At 39.3% G+C, this 21314-nt stretch overlaps 1 protein-coding gene across 4 annotated transcripts in view; it reads left to right on the top strand.

Moving 5' to 3' along the window:
* The window catches only part of LOC108711307 (leucine-rich repeat and immunoglobulin-like domain-containing nogo receptor-interacting protein 1), a 136110-nt gene that overhangs the window by 102719 nt on the left and 12077 nt on the right, over positions 1–21314 (top strand). Inside the window, exon 1 of one of the 4 annotated variants that reach the window (XM_018252920.2) lies at positions 13146–13582. The exons of the other annotated variants lie outside the window; for them this stretch is intronic. The gene's annotated coding sequence lies outside the window, so the exon portion shown is untranslated. Of the gene's footprint in view, positions 1–13145; positions 13583–21314 lie in introns of those variants that run through there. 4 annotated transcript variants of the gene reach the window in all.

Below are 21314 nucleotides of genomic sequence, written 5' to 3'. Positions count from 1 at the left end.
TTTGTGTTGTTATTTGACCACAAAACATTTCCCCATGTTGCAACTAGGTCAATTTGTTGTCTTTTGGCAAACTGATATTGTACTTTTAAAGCTGTTTTTTTTTTCATTATGGCTTGTTTTGTTCCACCATTACCAATAGTCCAGTGTCATGCAGAGCAATTGATATGGTCACCCCTTACTGACAGTGAAATACAATGCTGCTAGTGTCATGTGATTTTCATAAACAGACTGGCCATCTTGTTAAAATAGGGAGAAATGGGTAATAAAGAATATGGGCAAAATGTGCGTCTCGGTCTGCTAAAAACTGAAGCTTGAGTGACAGTCCATCTTTCAGTTGGTCAATGATCCTAAACACAAAGCCAAAGTAACAATGGAATGGCACAAAAACAAAAAGGAGAATGTCCTATTATGGTCCAGTCAAAACTTTAATTGCAGATCTCTGATTGTGTTTGTAAGCTGAGTTGTATACAAGCCTCTTCAAACTAATCTGAACAACCTGGAGCAGATCTGCCTAGAAGAACCGGCCAAAATCCCTCCATGCAGATTCTGTCCAGCTGAGTTCACGGCGCCATCTTCTTCTCTTCGGTAATATTCCAAATGAGACCGGCGAAGTGGCACGTGCTCAGTTGGAGCAATTTTCTGTTTCGCGACAACTGCACATGTGCCGAAACTCACGAAAATGAATGAAGCGGCTGAAGATGGCACCTGTGAACTTCGCTGGACAGAGTCTGCACGGAGGGATCAGTAAAGAGTTAGGGGCATTTGCCCGGAGAGCAGCTAGGCTGGGGGGGGGGGTGTCTGTAGGGTAGGGGGTAGGGATTTTTTTTTATTAAGCGTATGTTTCTCCTTTAAGCAACCTGGTAACTAGGGTTCAAATTACCCTAGCAACCATGCATTGGTTTAAATAAGAGACTGGAATATGAATAGAGAGGGCCGAATAGAAGGATCAGTAATAAAAAGTATCAATAACAATACATTTGTAGCCTTACAAAGCATTTGTTTTTTTTAGAAGAGTCAGCAACGCCCATCTGAAAGCTGCAAAGAGTCAGAAGAAAAAGGCAAATAACTATAAAACTATAAAAAAATAAATAATGAACACCAATTAAAAAGTTGCTTAGAATTGGACGTTCTATAACATAATAAAGGTTACCTTAAAGGTGATCCACCACTTTAATTCAACTTTTTAGTTGAAATATTTTTAAAAATAATTGCTATTGAAAGCAGTATCTGGCTGACTGTTTAAAATCTCTGCACTGCTGGTTGTGACACTTGAAACATGTAGAAGAAGCCAAATGATTAACAGATCTGAATTGGTGCAAATTTTTAACCAAAGTTCACATGAATACATCAGGCATATTTTCATTTTGACGTTGAGAATTCATTTAAAATCATAATTACACAATTGCAAATGTAATGTGCTGAATTTTTCTGGCATACTTTGCATATTTACGACAGTGTAGTGTCCCTATACAATGGTAATGGGTAATAAAACTTGCAAATTAGAGGCCAGTTTAACATGAGTGCAATGAATAGGGCTTGTGCTGAACATACTTTTTTCCCTATTGTTTTAATCATGAAAAGTCTGTAAGTTTTATTATTTCTTGAGCTTAAAAGGCCCAACAGAGAAACTGAAGCTACACCATATTTGGTCATGCAAGGCAGATACTTATATTATCAGTATACAACTCTCTTCACCCTTTGTTGTGACTGTTTTGTGAGCAGAAGTCCATTATGCAGAGGGTTGATCTGTGACTGATAATCTAAATATCTACATCACAATGTCTAAACAACAGCAGTGGGGGAAGAAAATAAAGAACCCCCTCCCCTCAAAACATTTCAGATGTCATGGTGAAATTTTCATTTTCATCATAAGTTTGTCAAATTTGACATTTTGCTCTTTTGTAAATATGAACCAGAGAACAGAAAGGCATAAATAAATTGTGCTTTGAACAGCTCCGCTGGGGCAAAGATTGAAATGAATTATGTATATTCTCTTTAAAGCACTGTGGGACATGTCAGCTATATATGAATAAAGAAGAAGAAGAATAAAAACTATTGAACTTACTTAGAATGACACCTTCTTTCAGTATATGAAAAAAACTGTTGTTGGGAGGAGTTGTTTAATTCAACATATATCATGGTTATTTGTAAATGTTAATACAATTAAATGTGTCTCTCTTTGACAACTATTGGTTCTGATTTTTGAAACAATATAGCAGAAGCCAGATCTCTCCTTCAGCCATGATTTCAGGTTACACAATGCATTGCTTATTTTTTCATAGGTTGGTAATTATTTGTGTTTTTTTATAGTTATCAAGCTTTTTATTCAGCAGCTCCACAGTTTGCAATTTCAGCTGTCTCAGGTTGCAAGGGTCCAAATTACCCTAGCAACAATGAACTGATTTGAATTAGAGACTGGAATATGAACAGTAGAGGGTCTGGATAGAAATATGATGAATAAAAAGTAGCAATAACAATACATTTGTAGCCTTACAGAGCATTTGATTTTTAGGTTGCGTCAGTACTAAGGTTGCCACCTGGCTGGTATTTTACCGGCCTGGCTGGTAAAAATGATGGCTGATCCCAATGTTATTAATAGGGAAAAAAGTTAAATATACAGGAAGGCCGGTATTTTTTTCCAGAAAAGGTGGAAACCCTGGTCAGTACCCCCTATTTGAAATTTGGAAAGAGCCAGAAGAAACAGGCAAATAAATAAAAAAAACTATAAAAAAGAAGAAATGTTGCTTAGAATTAGCATTCGTATACAGTGTCAGACTGGCCCGGCGGGCCCTGACCCTCATGGGCCTCCGTCGGGCCAGACCCCTTCTCCCCATATTGGGATTCCACATGAGCTGCACCTCACCGTAGGGGGCGGGGAGGGGGGCCCTGTACAGCAGTCCCGGTGGGCCCCGGGCCCCACAGTCTGACCTTGATCGTATAACATTAAAAGTTAACTTAAAGGTGAACCACCCCTTTAAGGGCTTTTTTTATGGGTTTAAGCAAATTCTGAGCACGTCAAATCACATATAGTGCATTTGTATGTGCTCTTGAAACACAACTTAGTTTTATTGTATTTTAAAATGTGTGGCTACAGCTAGAAAATGAAGCATGTTGCATCTAAAGAAATGCTCATGAGTACAACCAGGCTGAATATAATACAATCAATTAGCTGATGCATTTAGGTGTGCTGAAACCTGCACATTTGAGCCCTAAAAGTCAAAACTTGCATTGCATACAATATAAAGGGACATACAAACAATTCACATCTCTAATAGCAATAACATTTACAGATAACTCATGCATATTGGAAAGTTGCTTAGAATTACCGTTTCTTAATGCAAAGAAAGTGGGTGGAGTTAACAAAGAATGCAAAGAAAAAACTGGTCAAGGGTCTTAATAGGTTTGCAAGTGACTATATATACATTGCAACAAGCAAGTAGGATACAGAATAATCAGCTTTGAATGAGAATGTGTGTGTATTCATTAACACTTAGCACACAGCTCTCAGAGTTGTAAGGGGCAAAGGACACCCCTGAGATGTCGGAAGGCAGAATGTAACATTATTAGGAGTACAGTGAGCTATATTTAATCACAGAGTGATGATGCTGCTGCACAGATCATGGATAAGTGGCCGACACAGAGGCACGGCACTGGGGCATGATGCTTTAATCATGTATTGTTGATAATTAATGAAGAAATGTGGCATTTGTCTTTGTTTTATGATAGAGAAAAGGGTAGTAAGACAAAAACATACCAATCCACCAATTAGCAGCCCACTTTGTGCTATGTGATACATATGTCTCAATCTGTGAGTCACATTAAGTGATTACTACTTTTCACCTGCTTATGTTCTCTTGTTGCCAGTGCTTCTCCTCGCCATTTTTCCTTGCCTTTCTGTCCTCTCCTCACACTGACAGAATCCCCTCGTCACCCTCCATCTAGCTTCCTCACCCTGCCCTCCCCCCCACCGAAACACTTCTCTTCTCACATTATCGATCGATGGTTTTATCAAGTCTTGCTGGCTGTTCTCAGGGTGCGAAAGAGAGAGAAGGGGTTTCTGTACCCTGCGACACAGGCCTACACAAATGTCACACCGCGTTTACATTCACATAACATATACCCATAATGGCACATTGTCACCGTGCACAAGACCGTTTTATGAAATGCAACGTCAACAAACAAGAGACATGGCGGCACCTTGCATGGCACCTCCTGGGGCCCTTAGAATAGATATTCATGGTTAGATTAGTTTATGAGCTAAGAGATTTCAGTGCATAACTGCACTTTTAGCATTTTTCTCTGTGCAGTGCTGGTTTGGCAATAATAACTGGGAAGAACGTCAACATTGCCCTGAGCATTAGACCAGCAAATAATAAGGCTGCTCTTCACCAGTCAAAACATCCTCATACATGTTTGTTTTCGAATTGCACATGCTACTGTGTATCCTGAAATTGGAAGAGGGGATCCCCAATCAAATGAATGCCTGCGCTATATACTGTATACAATATTTCCTGTGATTTCCTTTGATTACAAAGAGTACAGAAAATAAAATACAGTCTGAGCCTGCATTGTGGTTAAAAAACACAAATTTGTGTCTGATTTAGCACTTGCATTTGTAAATGAGCCTTCTTATCCATAAGTGTAAAACAGTGACAGCATTACAGTTAACGCATTTGATGTTACAGCTTATACCACAGAGGATTCCACCCTAGAGATGTCACCTCTAGGAACCGGCTGTGTGTATTACTGCAGTTAATGACTAAACCATCATTTGGCACAGCTCACAGACCTTGAAGAGGAAGACAAGGGCACTCACTGATTTTTACTTTTTTTTAGTATAACCTGTACAAGCCAAACCTGGACCCTTCCTTTGTATAGCATGATGAACACTAGGGGCGCAACTTTAACAATTCTGTACAAGTGACCAGAGCTATGAAGTTGTACTCTTCCTCCTTTGATAAATATTAGTAAGCAGTAACCATTTGCTCATTAAGTAACGGAAGCAACCTCTCCAGGTCAGTTCTGTCTCATTCAGTGTCAGACTGGCCCACAGGGATACCAGGAAAACTCCCGGTGGGCCCAGGTGTCAGTGGGCCCTCATACTGCTAAACATTTGGCCTATTTCATGGTCGTTCCCTATTTCTATGAGAACAAAGAGGCTAAATAGATGGATTATAATATGTAAAGAAAAGAGACTAGGAGAAAAGAGGTTGAGTGAGGAGAGGAAGAATAATAGTACTGAGAGTGGGCCCCTGGTCTAATGTTTTTTTTGGGCCCCTGGTCTAATGTTTTTGGGTGGGCCCCTGGTGTCCCAGTCCTACACTGGCCTCATGGGCCAGCATTTTCCTGCCAATGAAACATCACACATCCACTCATAGATTTGAGAAACCTTTCTCTACACCACTTTGCTCTACATGCATTTTAAAAAGGGAATATTGACTTTCAGATGTTCATATTTTTACGATGTAGGCACGATGTAGACAATGGACTTCTAATGCTGTCTGCATTTGTTTTTATTATTTGCAGCTTTTAAAATGATTTTAACATTTTGTTTTGTAGCTCTCAGTTTGAAATGAAACTGCTATCTTGTAGCACAGATTCCATTTAACCTAGCAAGCAAGCTGGGATTTGAACGTCAGAGTGGAAGATGAATATAAAGGGGCCTTGGTAGAAAGATAAGCAATACAAAAATAATAAGAATGAATCTGCTTTCTGATCGCCAGGATTCACTGATCACAGCAAATAGATAGCATTTTAAATTTCAGGCTGGAGAGGGACAGAATAATAATCCAAATAATTAAAATATGTGAAAAATAGGAGAAGGCGAATTGCATATGGTTTCAGAATATTTTGTCATACACGAGCTGATAAAAGCTGCCAACAGAGTGAGTCTGCAGCTTATTAACCTGTGCATGGGGCCTTTCAACGGGCTTCCCCAGAAATCGGGCAGATATTGATCAGACAGATTTAAGAATCCATTTGGTTTGGTGACCTTGCCAAACGATCTTCACGTGTATCGCCGGCTTTAATGTAAAAATCAATCCCCACTCAATTTTAAATGCCATTACTTGCATCTCAAAAAAAATTCTCAAGCGCAATTGCACATATTTGATGCATTGTACATAATTGTGCAAATCCACATGGCTGCAATTACACTGGAATTGTAATAAAAAACATGGCAAATCGCTTCTGAAATGGCACTTTGAACACTGCATTTGTTTTCATAAATGAGTCGTTTCATAAGTGTGTTGTTTAGTAACCTAGTATCCCAGTATTTTCCTTTCTGAGGTCACATGATATAGCGTAGATCCCTTTATATGGATATGCTAGCCAGACTTTCCTTATAAAGGTGCCCTGTACTACTCCACTATGGGGTAAATTTATCATAGAGTGAAGTTCCGCCACTAGAGTGAAATTCCGCAGCTCGCAATTCATTTCTATGGGATTTTGAAAGGCGTATTTATCAATGGGTGAAAGTTCACCCTTTCATAAATACGCCTATAAAAATCCCATAGAAATGAATGGAGAGTGGCGGAATTTCACTCTAGTGGCGGAACTTCACTATTAACTTCACTCTTTGATAAATATACCCCTATGTGTATTAAACTACAGTGGAACCTCAATTTTACATCCCCTGATTTTAAAATTTCCCTAGTTTTACATTGTTGTTTTTTGGTCCCACCTATATATTATACATAATACATTTCCATGATTTTACATTTTCCTGGAATTTACACCATTTTTTTCTGGTCCCCTGAAAAACATTAAAATGGGGGTTCTACTGTATGTGGGCAAATGCTGCATTTTGCATTAAAGGCCCAGTTCTGTTTCTATAGACAATGTCAGCTAACAAATTGGTAGTATAGTCTGCCTTAGAAATATTCCTGGTAAATTAAATAGATTTTCTAACTGCTTTTTTACTGTCATTAGGTGCATGTGATTTGTCTTTCTGCGAAAGTCAGGGATTATCTGCCCCTACTGTTTAATGTAAGGATATTGTAAGTCATCATGGTACCCCGTGATCTGTAAAGGCACAAGGCTGCTGGCCAAATGCATTAACATAGGCCATATCCCTATATTTAACAGTAGGGGGTACAAGGCTTCTATGATGCATATGATTATATGGTATAGGGTTGTGCTGTGTTGAAAGAGTGTGGGGGGAGAGTACACGGAAGCTTAGAGTGCAAATGCCATTACTTATATGAAAATAGAGGAAACACTGTGAGGCTGCTTGCCTTGTAACACACGAAAAGCAAGCATTTTGTTGTACAGTTTTGGTTATAGCGAGCATTAAGTGGACACGGATGATTTAGTGCAGGTAATAAAGTCATTTTGTAGGTTTTGTAAACAAAACAGCAAAATATCTTTAGGGCCCCCTAACCATGTATTTCTCTAAGAACTGTTGAGACTCACAGGTCCCACCACATATCTGGGTCTCCGAGAAATGTTCCTTCTGCCCTGGTTGTTAATCCATATATATATATATATATATATATATATATATATATATATATATATATATATATATATATATATATATATATATATATATATATATATAACAAACAAGGGAAAGTTGTGCTCACCACTATTTTTTAAAACCATTAGGCGGGGGGTGCAATGAGGGTGTGACCACAAAATACATATAGTCAACTACTTTGAAAGCAGCTAGTAAGTTGCAGGTAAAACTTAGTCCCTTTGTAAAATGTATAATTAAGCAATTGAATTCTTAATGAATCAGATGAAAATTAAGCGTAGGACTGGCCAGATATGGGATGACTTTGACGTAGTTGGCCAGCTTAAATATATTGCAATATATGGACAAACAATCCCTGTGTTGTTTAAAGGGTAAGGCATTTTTTAGTAGCAGTATGCACAAAATGTCTCTGTCTTAAATATATTGATAATGGGTTGAGTGCAGAGGACCTCTTGTAGTTGACTATATATATATATATATATATATATATATAGTCCTGTTGGGACTATTCTAGTTAAATGACTATGCTGGTGCATTCTTCTTTGTTGTTTTCATGCATTTGAACATGGCATATCACTACGCTTATGTAATACATAATGCGTGTAGATTTAATTTGTATAGTTTAATGCTCAGGGCATGTGTTACATACAGGGGTCTCTCACATTTGTGAGTGCTGCACTCTGCACCTTGTGACTAGGGTTGCCACCTTTTCTGGAAAAAAATACCGGCCTTCCTATATATTTATCTTTATTCCCTATTAATAACATTGGGATCAACACTCATTTTTACCGGTCAGGCCGGTAATATACCAGCCAGGTGGCAACCCTACTTGTGACCCATGTATGTTTGTATATTTCTAGTTAAACAGCTTTAATTGTGCAGACTGTACTGTGCTGTACAGTAGAACGATTCTTTAATAGATAGAAGTACTTTCAAAATACAGTTGCTTTAAAGATTCAGTGCTAAGTGGAAAAGAGACAAGAGAAAGGGGGTGCTTGAATCCGATCACAATTGAACGCACCCCAGCACAAGGGCACTAGCACAGCTGCAGACACAAACACTATAAGGTTTGTAAATGAGTCCTTAATTGTTGTGCATGAGCATACATAAAGTGCTGTGCATTTTGCCCCACAGTGCACCTCATTTCCCAGTGCTTGCACAAATATGCAGTATAATTACAGTAGTTACAAATACAGGATTCTTGATCAATTATATAAGTGAAAGCCTGTCCTAGAGTCTGCACAGAGTGGGTGGTAGCATGTCCTTTTTGAGTAATGACAGCCAGCAAAAGGAATGTCCTAGTTATCTATACATATATATATATAGAGAGATATTATTTTAAAAATAGAGATGTCTGAATTAATTCACTATAGATTTAAATAATTGGCATATCATTGCTTATAGTACATAAGTTACTATTTTGGAAATTAAAATACATACATTAGACCCCCAAATGTATCCCAGTTACCGGAGCTGTTTCTTTTCATTAATCAAAATGCTGTGCTCCAACGTTAAAATAATTTGGTTCTGGTATTGACAAAGTCTGGGGTCCCAGAATGCACTGGGAGGGCTTTGCTGGCATCTTTATTGCAGTGGTAGGTAGAACTAGACTGAGTTTTTGCAATCTCATTTAACATACAGGTGTACAATATGGTTTAAGTCTTTCATCACTGGCACAAGCAAAAAGACTACAAATCCTATTGGGAGGCATGAGGTCTTTGCTCACATCAGCATTTGCAGGCAGAAGGTGGCTTTTGTTGGCACCACTATATAACTCACAGTGTGTGCTTCCATGTTAAAGAGCTGTCAAGGGAGTCGCTGCAAAATTCATGACCCGGGACCCCCACCACCCACTGACAAAATGAGTGTGACATTTGAGTCCTATAGCACAAAACAGGGGGCATCCAGGCACTCAAATAACTCCATATAGTTCTCCACAAAAATTGTATAAAAAATATATTATTTATTGTAGATTAGTTGAAAAATATTCAACATTGGCCCTATGCACTAGGGCACTAAATCATGATATTTGTGCCAGATTTTTCTCATGCAGAAGCACAAGCTTTCTATAGTGAGAATTCGCCAAGGGCAAAAAATAGATTTTCTCACATCTAGCATTTTTTGCCTGGGTCCACTGACTTAAGCTTGCAACTATCTTGCCCATAATTTATAATGATTTTTACTATCTCATGCTTGCTAAAAAATGGATTTCACTTTCCATAAACATAAGGAAAAATGTAACTATGGAACACATTTTACTTTTGCCCAGTACATTGTAGTATAATATAATGACCAACTTTCTCAGTTAAACCAGCTGTTCCTCCACACGTACTGTTTACTGTAACAATTGTGTTTTTATGCTTATCCAGCATTCCAGTGTATGAAGTGTACTGCATCAACTCTATATTTTAAGCCAGTGTTCTTTATTAACCTTTGTTAGCCTGTCATAAATTTGCCTAGGCCCTCGTGTGATGTGATGCCCTGCAGTGTGCTGTCTACCTCTCTCATGTTTATTCGCTGGTTGCATTACTTATTAATCACCCACTGCTGTAATTACTGCCCCAGCAGCGACACTACTGTTTTACGCAAGAGCTGCTCTCCAGGAGCTCACATAGAACACCACTTTCTCAGTGTATATACAGGGTAACCCAGATACTTCTCACTATAAAGCACTGGGCAGAATGGTTCTCTCTCAGTATACAGCACTGGGCAGCACAGTAATCTTTCAGTATATTGCATTGGGCAGCAAAGTTGTCGCTCCAAATACAGCACTCGGCTGCACAGCCATCTCTCAATATACAACAATGGGTGGAACAACTATCTGTATACAGCACTGCATGGAACATCCATCTGTCAGTATAGAGCATGGGGCAGCACTGATATTTCTCTCTTGAGCACCGGGCAGCACAGCTTTTTCTGAGTTTAAAGCCCTGGGCAGTTAGTATACACTGGGAAGCATGTCTGTCAGTATACAGCCCTGAACTACAGGGCTCTCTCTTCATATACAGCACTGTGGAGTAGGGCTACCTCTCAGTATACAGCATTGGGTAGCACAGCTTTATTTCAGCATACAGCAGGGGGCAGTGGGTTTAACTCTAAGTATACACAACTGGGCAGGACACTATCTCTCAGTATAAAGCATTAAGCAACACAGTTATTTCTCTGTATACAGCACTGGACAGCACAGCTATCTTTCTGTATACAACACTGGGCAACACAGCTATCACTCAGAATATACAACACTGGGCAGTACATCTATCTCTGTGCATACAACACTGGGCAGCACATATATTTCTATGTATACAACACTGGGCAGCACATCTATCTATCTCTCTGTATACAACACTGGGCAGCAGATCTATCTCTCTTTATACATCACTGGGCAGCACAGCTATCTCCCTGGAAACAACACTGGGCAGCACAACTATATCTCTGTATACAACACTGGGCAGCACAGCTATCTGTCTGTATACAACACTGGGCAGCACAACTGTCTCTCTGTAAACAACACTGGGCAGCACAGCTATCTCTTTGTATACAACAGTGGGCAGCACATCTATCTCTCTGTATACAACACAGGGGCAGCACATCTATCTCTCTGTATACAACACCGGGCAGCACAGCTATCTCAACACTGGGCAGCACATCTAACTCTTTGTATACAACAGTGGGCAGCACAGCTATCTCTCTGTAAACAACACTGGGCAGCACAGCTATCTCACTGCATACAACACTGGGCAGAACATCTATTTCTCTGTATACAATACTGGGCAGCACATCTATCTCTCTGTATACATCACTGGGCAGCACAGCTATCTCTCTGTAAACAACACTGGGCAGCACAGCTATCTCTCTGTATACAACACTGGGCAGCACAGCTATCTCTTTGTAAACAACACTGGGCAGCACAGCTATCTCTTTGTATACAACACTGGGCAGCACATCTATTTCTCTATAAACAACACTGGGCAGCACATCTATCTCTCTGTAAACAACACTGGGCAGCACAGCTATCTCTCTGTAAACAACACTGGGCAACACAGCTATCTCTTTGTATACAACACAGGGCAGCACAGCTATCTCTCTGTAAACAACACTGGGCAGCACATCTATCTCTCTGTAAACAACACTGGGCAGCACAGCTATTTCTCTGTATACAACACTGGGCAGCACAGCTATCTCTTTGTAAACAACACTGGGCAGCACAGCTATCTCTTTGTATACAACAGTGGGCAGCACAGCTATCTCTCTGTAAACAATAGTGTGCAGCACAGCTATCTCGCTGCATACAACACTGGGCAGCACATCTATTTATTTGTATACAATACTGGGCAGCACATCTATCTCTCTGTATACATCACTGGGCAGCACAGCTATCTCTCTGTAAACAACTCTGGGCAGCACAGCTATCTCACTGCATACAACACTGGGCAGCACATCTATTTATCTGTAAACAACACTGGGCAGCACATCTATCTCTCTGTAAACAACACTGGGCAGCACAGCTATCTCTCTGTAAATAACACTGGGCAACACAGCTATCTCTGTGTATACAACACAGGGCAGCACAGCTATCTCTCTGTAAACAACACTGGGCAGCACATCTATCTCTTTGTATACAACACTGTGCAGCACAGCTATCTCTTTGTATACAACACTGGGCAGCACAGCTATCTCTCTGTAAACAACACTGGGCAGCACAGCTATCTCTCTGTATACAACACTGGATAGCACAACTATCTCTGTATACAACACTGGATAGCACAGCTATCTCACTGCATACAACACTGGGCAGCACATCTATTTCTCTGTAAACAACCCTGGGCAGCACATCTATCTCTCTGTAAACAACACCTGGCAACACAGCTATCTCTTTGTATACAACACAGGGCAGCACAGCTATCTCTCTGTAAACAACACTGGGCAGCACAACTATCTCTCTGTATACAACACTGGATAGCACAGCTATCTCTTTATATACAACCCTGGGCAGCGGAGCTATCTCTCTGTAAACAACACTGGGCAGCACAGCTATCTCTCTGTATACAACACTGGGCAGCACATCTATATCTCTGTATACGTATCTCTGTATACAACACTGGGCAGCACGTCTATCTCTCTGTATACAACACAGGGCAGCACATCTATCACTCTGTCTACAACACTGGGCAGCACATCTATCTCTCTGTATACAGTACTGGGCAGTAAGGTTACCTCTCAGTATATAGCATGTGGCTGCATGGCTATATTTCTCTAGATATAGCATAGGCTGTATTTTATCACAGCAACAGATAGCACACTATACAAGAAGTGAAGAATTTAACAGTGTCACTATGTTTACCTGTCGGTGTGACCACTAAACTGTACATCTATCAGTATACAGCCGTGGGTGGTACAGCTTTCCTTAGTATACAGCACTTGGTAGCACAGCATTCTCATTATACTGCATTGGGCAGCAGAGCTATATATTAATGTGCGACACTTGGTAGCATTTATACCTTTCAGTATACAGCAGATATATGCTTACAGTACTGCACAGCACAGACATCTATGTGCAATATACAGCACTGGGCAGTGGCTTCTGCTGTGTCTTCTTATTCTCTCAATTTCCTTCTCATCTTGCCATTCCCTCTGCTTCCGTCTTGTTCTGTGGTCTCTGCCTCCAATCCCCCTCCCTTTCCCTGTCATTCTTCCCTCTCCTGCCTGTGTGTGTGTGTGAGTGCGGTGCACGGATATTTCTGCCTCTATCTTAGCTCTGCAGCTGGAGATTCACCGCTGGATTTTATGGCTGAGAGCTGTGTGTGCGTGTGTATGTGTCCTTGTGCGGCTGTCTCTTGCTGTTGTCATGCCCTTGTGTACATTTCAGCCTTTGTGTCTTTACCTACAGCTGTGTGTGTGTGTGTGTGACGAGTGCATGTCCATGAATATCTGTGCCATTTTTTCCGACCGGTACCGTGTGTGTTGTTGATTGTATTTGGTTCTGTGTATACCTTTTTTTGTGCAGAAGTCATTGATTAAGTGATTTGTGTTTGGCACTTCAGTTGGTGCTCGATTTGGTATGGCAAAGCTAAAAAGGATTTCACAAATGAGAAAAATGAAGGCCAGGTACAGAGTCCTATTGATTTGCATTTCTGTTTTTGTTCATCCTGTATATGGAATGCTATATAAGCAATATGATTTCTTTTATATATCTGTGTACCTAATAATCCATTTGTCTACTATCTATCTGTCTATCATCTATCTATCTATCTATCTATCTATCTATCTATCTATCTATCTATCATCTGTCTATCTACAGTATCTATCTATCTATCTATCTATCTATCTATCTATCTATCTATCTATCTATCTATCTATCTATCTATCTATCTATCTATCTATCTATTTCTACCCATCTGTCTATTCTTCTGCCCTCTGTTTATCAAATGTCTCCTGTCTACGTATGTGCCTAGGTATCCATGTTTCTTCTCAACCTCTCATATTTCTTTCATCTTGTATCTACAGTCTTCCTGTCTGTTTATTTTCCATTTCTGTCTGTCGATCTATCAATATATTTTCCTCTGTCTGTCTATCTATCTGTAGTAGAATACAATTTGCCCTTTGGTATGCAGATATTTTCATGTTTTAGTGGTATTTATGCAACATGTTAACATAACATTTCAGATGAAACAGTCACAGCAAAATTGTATAAATACACAAACATTTGTGCTGCTTAGATTTCACTCAGTCGTGCTGTTTATTAGTGCTACCTATTGGAGGTTTGTACAGATCCTCTAATATTGCCTCTGCATGTCTGTAAGACTGCTTCTGATGGTAAACATGTCACATTTGTTCATACTTTTTGTCCTATATTATTTCTCCTGGTCTATATGAAATATATAATATATATATATATATATATATATATATATATATATATATATATATATATATATATATATAGCCACTAGAAATGCTGCAATTCAGATAACAAGGAGCCACAGGGTCTGGATACAGTTCAGTAGAAACAGGTATCCAGACACCAAAATGAATTGTACTCGTATAGATTTATTTACAGACTGTTGTCCATATACTGTTTGGGATCTGTTATCCAGAAAGCTCCATTTTATCTAAATAATCCAAATTATTTCCTTTTTCTCTGTTATAATAACACAGTACCTTGTACCTGTCCCAAACTAAGATATAATTAATCCTTATTCTGGAGGCAAAACCAGCCTATTCGGTTTAATGTTTACATGATGATTTTCTAGTAGACTTGAGGTATGAAGGTCTAAATTAAGGAAACCTTTGTTATCCGGAAAACCCCTGGTCCCAAGCATTCTGGATAACAGGTCCTATACCTTTATATATACATTTACTTGTGTATACATTAAATATGTATATGTTCTAATGATTATTTAAGAACAATACAAAAAGATCAATGTGCATGTACACATATTGGATGTCATTAATACCTTATAGAGCATGGGGTGACTTTGCACACATTACAGTGATAGCTGATATACAATGAAACTTAGCCTCACTGGACTAGCTTTAACATTGCTTGTGCAATACACTATTTAAAAGGACATCAGTGCTGTACAGCGCTGCACACCAAGCAAAGTGACACAACTGGGCCTTCTCCAATCTATGCCTTATTTCACTCTGCCTAAGATACAGCAGATGTACTAATTATAGCAATGCACTGCAGTAGCATGTTTTGTAGACGGAATACATTATGTAAAGCAATAGCAGTACAGTTAATAGCAACATACACTTCTGCTCTAAATTCACCTTTGACTGCACCTGAAGGATGCAAACAATTGGGACCCTCCTTTATAAGTATCACGTTTTTTTTTCCAGAAAATAGAACCCACGTGACATTTTCTGTTTGATGGATTCTTCTACACATTGAAAAGCAGAGAAATGCTGAAATATGTGTTTTTTGCTGAACACTTAAATACCCTGCCAAGTTATTGAGCAACTGGAGTGCTACCTGCTACATAATGGAGTAAGAGAAAGCTGTACATGTATAAAGGCATAGAAAGAGAGAGCTACCTGAGTTTACCCCCTTTGATTTGTTTCCACAAGGGCCTTTGGGGGGGGGATATTCACTATTAACTTCATAATTACAGGGTTTTTTGTCATGGTTGCTTTTTCTTAATTATATCAAAGGTGAGATTTAGGCTTATTAATAATATTGGTTACAGTCAGTCAGTGGGCCCCACAGCAGATTAGCTTTCAGTCCCCCAAAACGTCTAGAGGTCGACCAGTTTTAGCAATATTTATTAAAATTGTATATGAACTAGGGTCTCATGGGGCCCCTATACCTCCTGGGGCCCCCTGCATGTATGCCTCTGGTTACAGTACCACTTTGGTTAGCAGTATCACAACAATGTGAAACCTAAAGTCCTGGGTATAGTCACTGAAAGTGAGAGGAAGAGATAACTGTGTAGTCCTGTTAATTGTCCCACTATTAGCATGACAGTTACTCTTTCAGACCTGCCCTCCTTTCATGCTGGGAGGGCAATCATTCATGTTGCTTCCAGGTCTCTGTCAACAACTGAATTGATGTAGCTGTGTATGCTACAGAGGAGTGCAGTGAAACATAGCTGTGCAAGCTGCAGAGGTGAGCAGTAAGTAAATGCGCATGTGATGCTCAGTGTAATGAAGCAGTTCAGTAGGAAATAGCAGTGTGTGTTAGTGAAGAGTGCAGTGCAGGATTGATGTGTATATTATATTGTGGCATGTTGCAGAGGACTGTAGTAGGAGCTATTCCTTTAACAGAGGAGCATAGTGAGAGGTAGTTGTGCATGTCACAAATTCAAGCAGCTAGCAGCAGTTCAGAGGAGTGCAAGAAGAGGCAGCTGTGCATGTTACAGTAAGTTAGTAAGTGTTAGCCTTTACATGTTCTAAATGAGTGCAGTAAGAGATAACTGCCTATGCTACAGATGAGTGCTGTGAGAATAGCCTGCATGTGTAGCAATGGTTGAAATGTTCACTGTGCCATAGACCTGTGGGGATGTAAAGTAGTGTTTGCCAGCAGGTACTTACCGGTATGTCTGTTGCATTGTGTAGAGCTATTATAAGCTGCTAACAAACAGCAGAAATATGAGCAGCAGGTGATTACTTCCTGATTAGAATAAGTAGTTCTTTAAGATGACAGTTCACAGTTTTCATTCCAGAACAGCAACTATTTTTATTTCAATCAATAGGGGAAATTTAGATGTTGACAGTTGGACATTGGGATAGGTGTTCAATCAGAAATCTGGAAGGAAGACACAGGGGTTGCATTTTTAAAAGCAGCAAAGGTTGGTTTCTTTCAGCTTCAAAAAAGTTGTTTATATAGTATAAGTATATATATATATAATACACAAAAGCCATGAATATCTTGTAAATGATATCCTTATAAACGGTGAGTTCTGATGTCATCAGTTATAAACGGTGAGTTCTGATGTCATTTCTGTCACATGACTCACTGGAATTTGTGTATTAAATAAATAAAGTACCCCCAGTTGCAAAATATGAGGATATTAGAAGTTACCTCGGAGTTCCATGACCTGTATAAAAACACTCGGCCTTCGGCCTCGTGTTTTTATATGTTCATGAAACTCCTCGGTAACTTATAATATCCTTATATTTTACAAGAGGGGGTACTTTATTCACTATATATATATATATATATATATATATATATATATATATATATATATATATATATATATATATATATATATATATATATATATATGGTCAAGTAGTTAAATATCATATCAGTGACTTCAATTACACTATTGCTGGTTGGTAAAATATTGATATTTGTTTCCTCTCAATTTGCCAAGCTTACTTTTTTCATCCTTCCATAGGGACTAACAGCAGATTGCCAGCACTAAGCTAGCAATATCATTTTGCAATTATTTTGTCTGAAGTTGTTTAGACTTCAAACTAAAAGTGAACAAAGTATCATTTGAATTAGATGTGTCAGAATGAACCATTTCTAATAAAGTTGTTGGTTTATGAACAGGCAATGTTGGAAACATTTTTCATATTATCTGGAGATGTATACGAACAAAAGAGAGATAGTTAATTTTTCTCTGTGTTTGTATAGGAGAAAATGTTCTCGCCTACAACTGCTTTCTGATCAGTTAAATGGGCAATTCAGGAATATATATTTGTGGGCCATACTTTCCTATGTGGTTATTACACTGGAAGCTGCAAGAGGAGCAGGACGATATTTGCTATATAGGTTAAAAAGAATTGCAGTTTTTTAAAATTTCCCTGCCTGCCCTGGATAATTGTGGCTAACCCCAACAGCACAGCAGAGTGGGGAGTAGGAGTACACCAAGACAATCAGTGCATAGAATAGAATAGGTATAGAAGCAAGCATTCAGGGGCCGTGCCTTAAGCAGCTGATATAAATCCAGGGTGTTTTGACCACAGTGGTCCTCTTTAAAATCAATGGATGGGTCACATCCTGATTGTGCCATAGACCTTGTATTTATGTTGCCTGTGGAGGTCATTCTTTAATTTAGGTTAGAGAATAGAAGAGCTAGGAACTATGAGTCAGAAAAAACAATTGCATTGCAATGAATAAATAATATGAAATCTGAGCCTCTAATGTAGCAATAAAATGTCAGCACCGTTAATACAGTGCAAAATTTAAATGGGATTGTAAAAAGAACTAGCAACTAAAAGAGTAAGCTGTGGGTCATAAAGATCAAAGAATTAGAGTAGACTTAGTTGCCATTACCATCTCTTGGGGATGGTGCATTGTTTTTGTAAATCAATGTGTTTTGGAGCTGGAGCAGCTTGAAAATATAGCCCTAACGCTTCACTGGGCGCTTGTAGAGTATGGGGCTTCTGGTTCTCAGCGAAGACTTGGATGTATTTTCGTGCTGCTCTAACTGTCAAACACAGCAGTTCAGAGTACCCGCCTCAGGGCATTGGGTCCTGGCTTTGGATTGCTGCATCAGTTACATTTTTTAAAGATAACTGTCAGCATTGCTTCAAGGCACAGGTGAGCAACCTTCAACTGTAGGGCTGGCCTAGATACCTCAACCCTCACCCTCCCCTCACTGACTGCTTAAGAGAGGGGTAATCTCCATTTCAACTCAGCCTCTAGATTTAGCTGCAAGTGTTTTTTTTCTTTAAGCACTTGAGAGCCACCCCTATGAATGTGCCCTCAGGCACCTATATAGAAAATGTTCAAATATAGAAAGTATTGGGGAGCCCCACAATTTGGATTAAAATGTCTAGGGTTTATTAATTAAGGGATATGATTGGCTGTTTGTTAGCACCATGTGGACTGTCAGCTCGCAGGAGGCTCTGTCTAGCATCTATGAATAATATATAATATATATATATATAATAGTGTTCTGATTTGGGTTTATTAGAATTATTATAAATTTTTTATTTTTAGTTTATTTTGATTCCCCAGTTGAAGCCCAAACTGGCATCCTGGATGAGAACCCCTGGAAAGTTACTTTGGGTGTGGGTCAGAGGCAAGTTGTCATTGCCCAGCAACAGAACACAACTTTTCACAACTCAAAGGTCGAGAGGTTTAGAGCAGGCATGTCCAAAGTACGGCCCGGGGCCAATTGCGGCCTGTTTTCAAATTTACATCGGCCCTCAGCCTCCGTCATGAAATTAATAATAATGAGGCCCCCCAGCACAGTGCGATCAGGAATCCCATAGCAGTAATATTTGGGCACATTAGTGAAATGAACTGCCACTTGGTCTATACTGCTGCCTGTGTGCTGAAGGTGTTAGCAATAGACACATACTGGCACGTAGTGACATGCCGCTCTCGCATACTTCTTTAGGGCTGAAGTTGCAATAGACGTACTGATGTGCCAGTACAGTAAACTAAAGAAGTATGGCTTCACTATGTTCCAGTACATGTCTATTACTAACACCTTCAGCACACAGGCAGCAGTATAGACCAAGTGGCAGTTCATTTCACTAATGTGCCCAAATATTACTTAATGTTAATTGTTCAAAGAATGTCGGGCTGAATGGTCGGCCCCCACACATCACCTCATCAAATCTGGCACTCATTGCAAAAAGTTTTGGCACCCCTGGTTTAGAGGTTTGTGAGGTTTTTTATACCTCACAACTCAAATTTTTTTTTTTTTGGGAGAAATACTCAAATTGATCAAGTTTTGGGCGGGAAAAACATGAATCGCTCGAATTAATTGAGTTTTTGAGCAAAACCCCCTGAAAAAAACTCGAACATCAAGAAGGCTACAAACATCTTCAAATGGTTCAAGGGACCTCTGCCATTAACTTCTACATGACCTCTACAGGTTTTAGCTGGTGTATTTTCATAATAAATCTCGAAAAATGTAAGTTTTTTTTTTACCCGAGAAAACTCGAATTTTTCAGGTAAAAAGCAACTCGACTTTTATTAAATAACTCCTTTGTGATGATCCTGGGTTGGGAAGGGGTGTGATAGGGTGGGTGCGGGTCAGAACATTTCTGACATGCACATCACTGATTTGAGTAATTTTAAAAAAAACTGTCAGTATCCCTTTAATTATTTGTTGGCATACCCCCTCAGTTCAGCTGGATGATTGGAAATGTGTTCTGCAAAAGCTGAATATGCTGCAGTTTGCCTTCTCTTGACAGTGAAATGTCCTACTTTGCTCAATAATTTTAAATTACTACATAAAAAACTTGTATTTTATGATGCAAATCATAATAAATTCCAAAAAAACTACCCTTAGTTAGGGCCTTCCCACAGGGAGGAATTGTTCTTCACCACAGTAAGCTCTGCAGCTGGGCCTGCTTTTGAGGCTATGTTTCATGCAAATAACAGTTTAAATAATACACTAATATATATTCCTAAACTTTAAACATTTGTAAAATTAAGCATGCTTTTCATTTGAGCCGACTTATAAAGGGAGCTGCAGTAAGTCTTTTTAATTCAAACATATGAATTTTGTTTCATAGAAATTAAATCCAAGAGAGGTTTGCAATGATTTCCTATGAGGTAATTATTACTACACAAGGAAAGCTACATTTAAAATTCCTTCCACTACACCACTTGTTACAATCTTGCTAAGCCCTTACCAGAGCAAAGGATTTAGGAAACAGTAAGAAGACGTTTAGCATGCACTTATCTTTACCCACTAATAAAAGCCCGGTAAAAAATACAAGTTGAAGGCACAATCAAGGAGCAATAACAAAGAGCAGACATTCCTTTATAAGTGCATATAACCATAAGGCCTTGTGCATATCTTGTTTTCTCCGCTATTGGACCCAGTAGCTTTCTCCCAGACATTACACTCACTCAAATGACAATCACATTACTTAGGTTTGTGCTACTTTCCACCTACAGTCCAAAAATGGAATTGGTTTAACTGGTTCTCATAAGATTGATACAAGTGTGTAGAGCAGATAAATCCGATTGTCCCAGACCCAACAGAACCCAGGACCTTATTTCTATTTTCGGCACCTCTAGGCCAGCCGCTGTCAGTTTGCTCCACCGTTAATATAGGTGTGGGTCCTGTTATCCAGAATGCTTTGGACCTGGGTTTTAACGTATAAGAAATCTTTCTCTTGAAGAAACTTCGGGCAACTTCGGAAATCGAAGCGCCACGGAGGTCAGGGGGAAGGCAGTTCAGGGATATTGTCGCCCTGAAGAAGAGGAGATTTGTCGCTGGGGCGACTAATGTCCCCGAATCTGCTCGTGTGGCCAGACCCTAAGGGGCCAATTCACTAACTTCGAGTGAAGTATTCGAAGTAAAAAAACTTCGAATTTCAAAGGCTAACTTTTTTTGATCGAAGGATATTCTTTCGATCGTTGGATTTAAATCCTTCGTTCGATTCGAAGGATTTAATCGTTCGATCGAAGGAA

The sequence above is a fragment of the Xenopus laevis genome, chromosome 3L, assembly GCF_017654675.1.
Source record: "Xenopus laevis strain J_2021 chromosome 3L, Xenopus_laevis_v10.1, whole genome shotgun sequence".
Classification (NCBI taxonomy): Eukaryota; Metazoa; Chordata; class Amphibia; order Anura; family Pipidae; genus Xenopus; species Xenopus laevis.
This window is presented reverse-complemented; position numbering and strand designations above follow the sequence as displayed.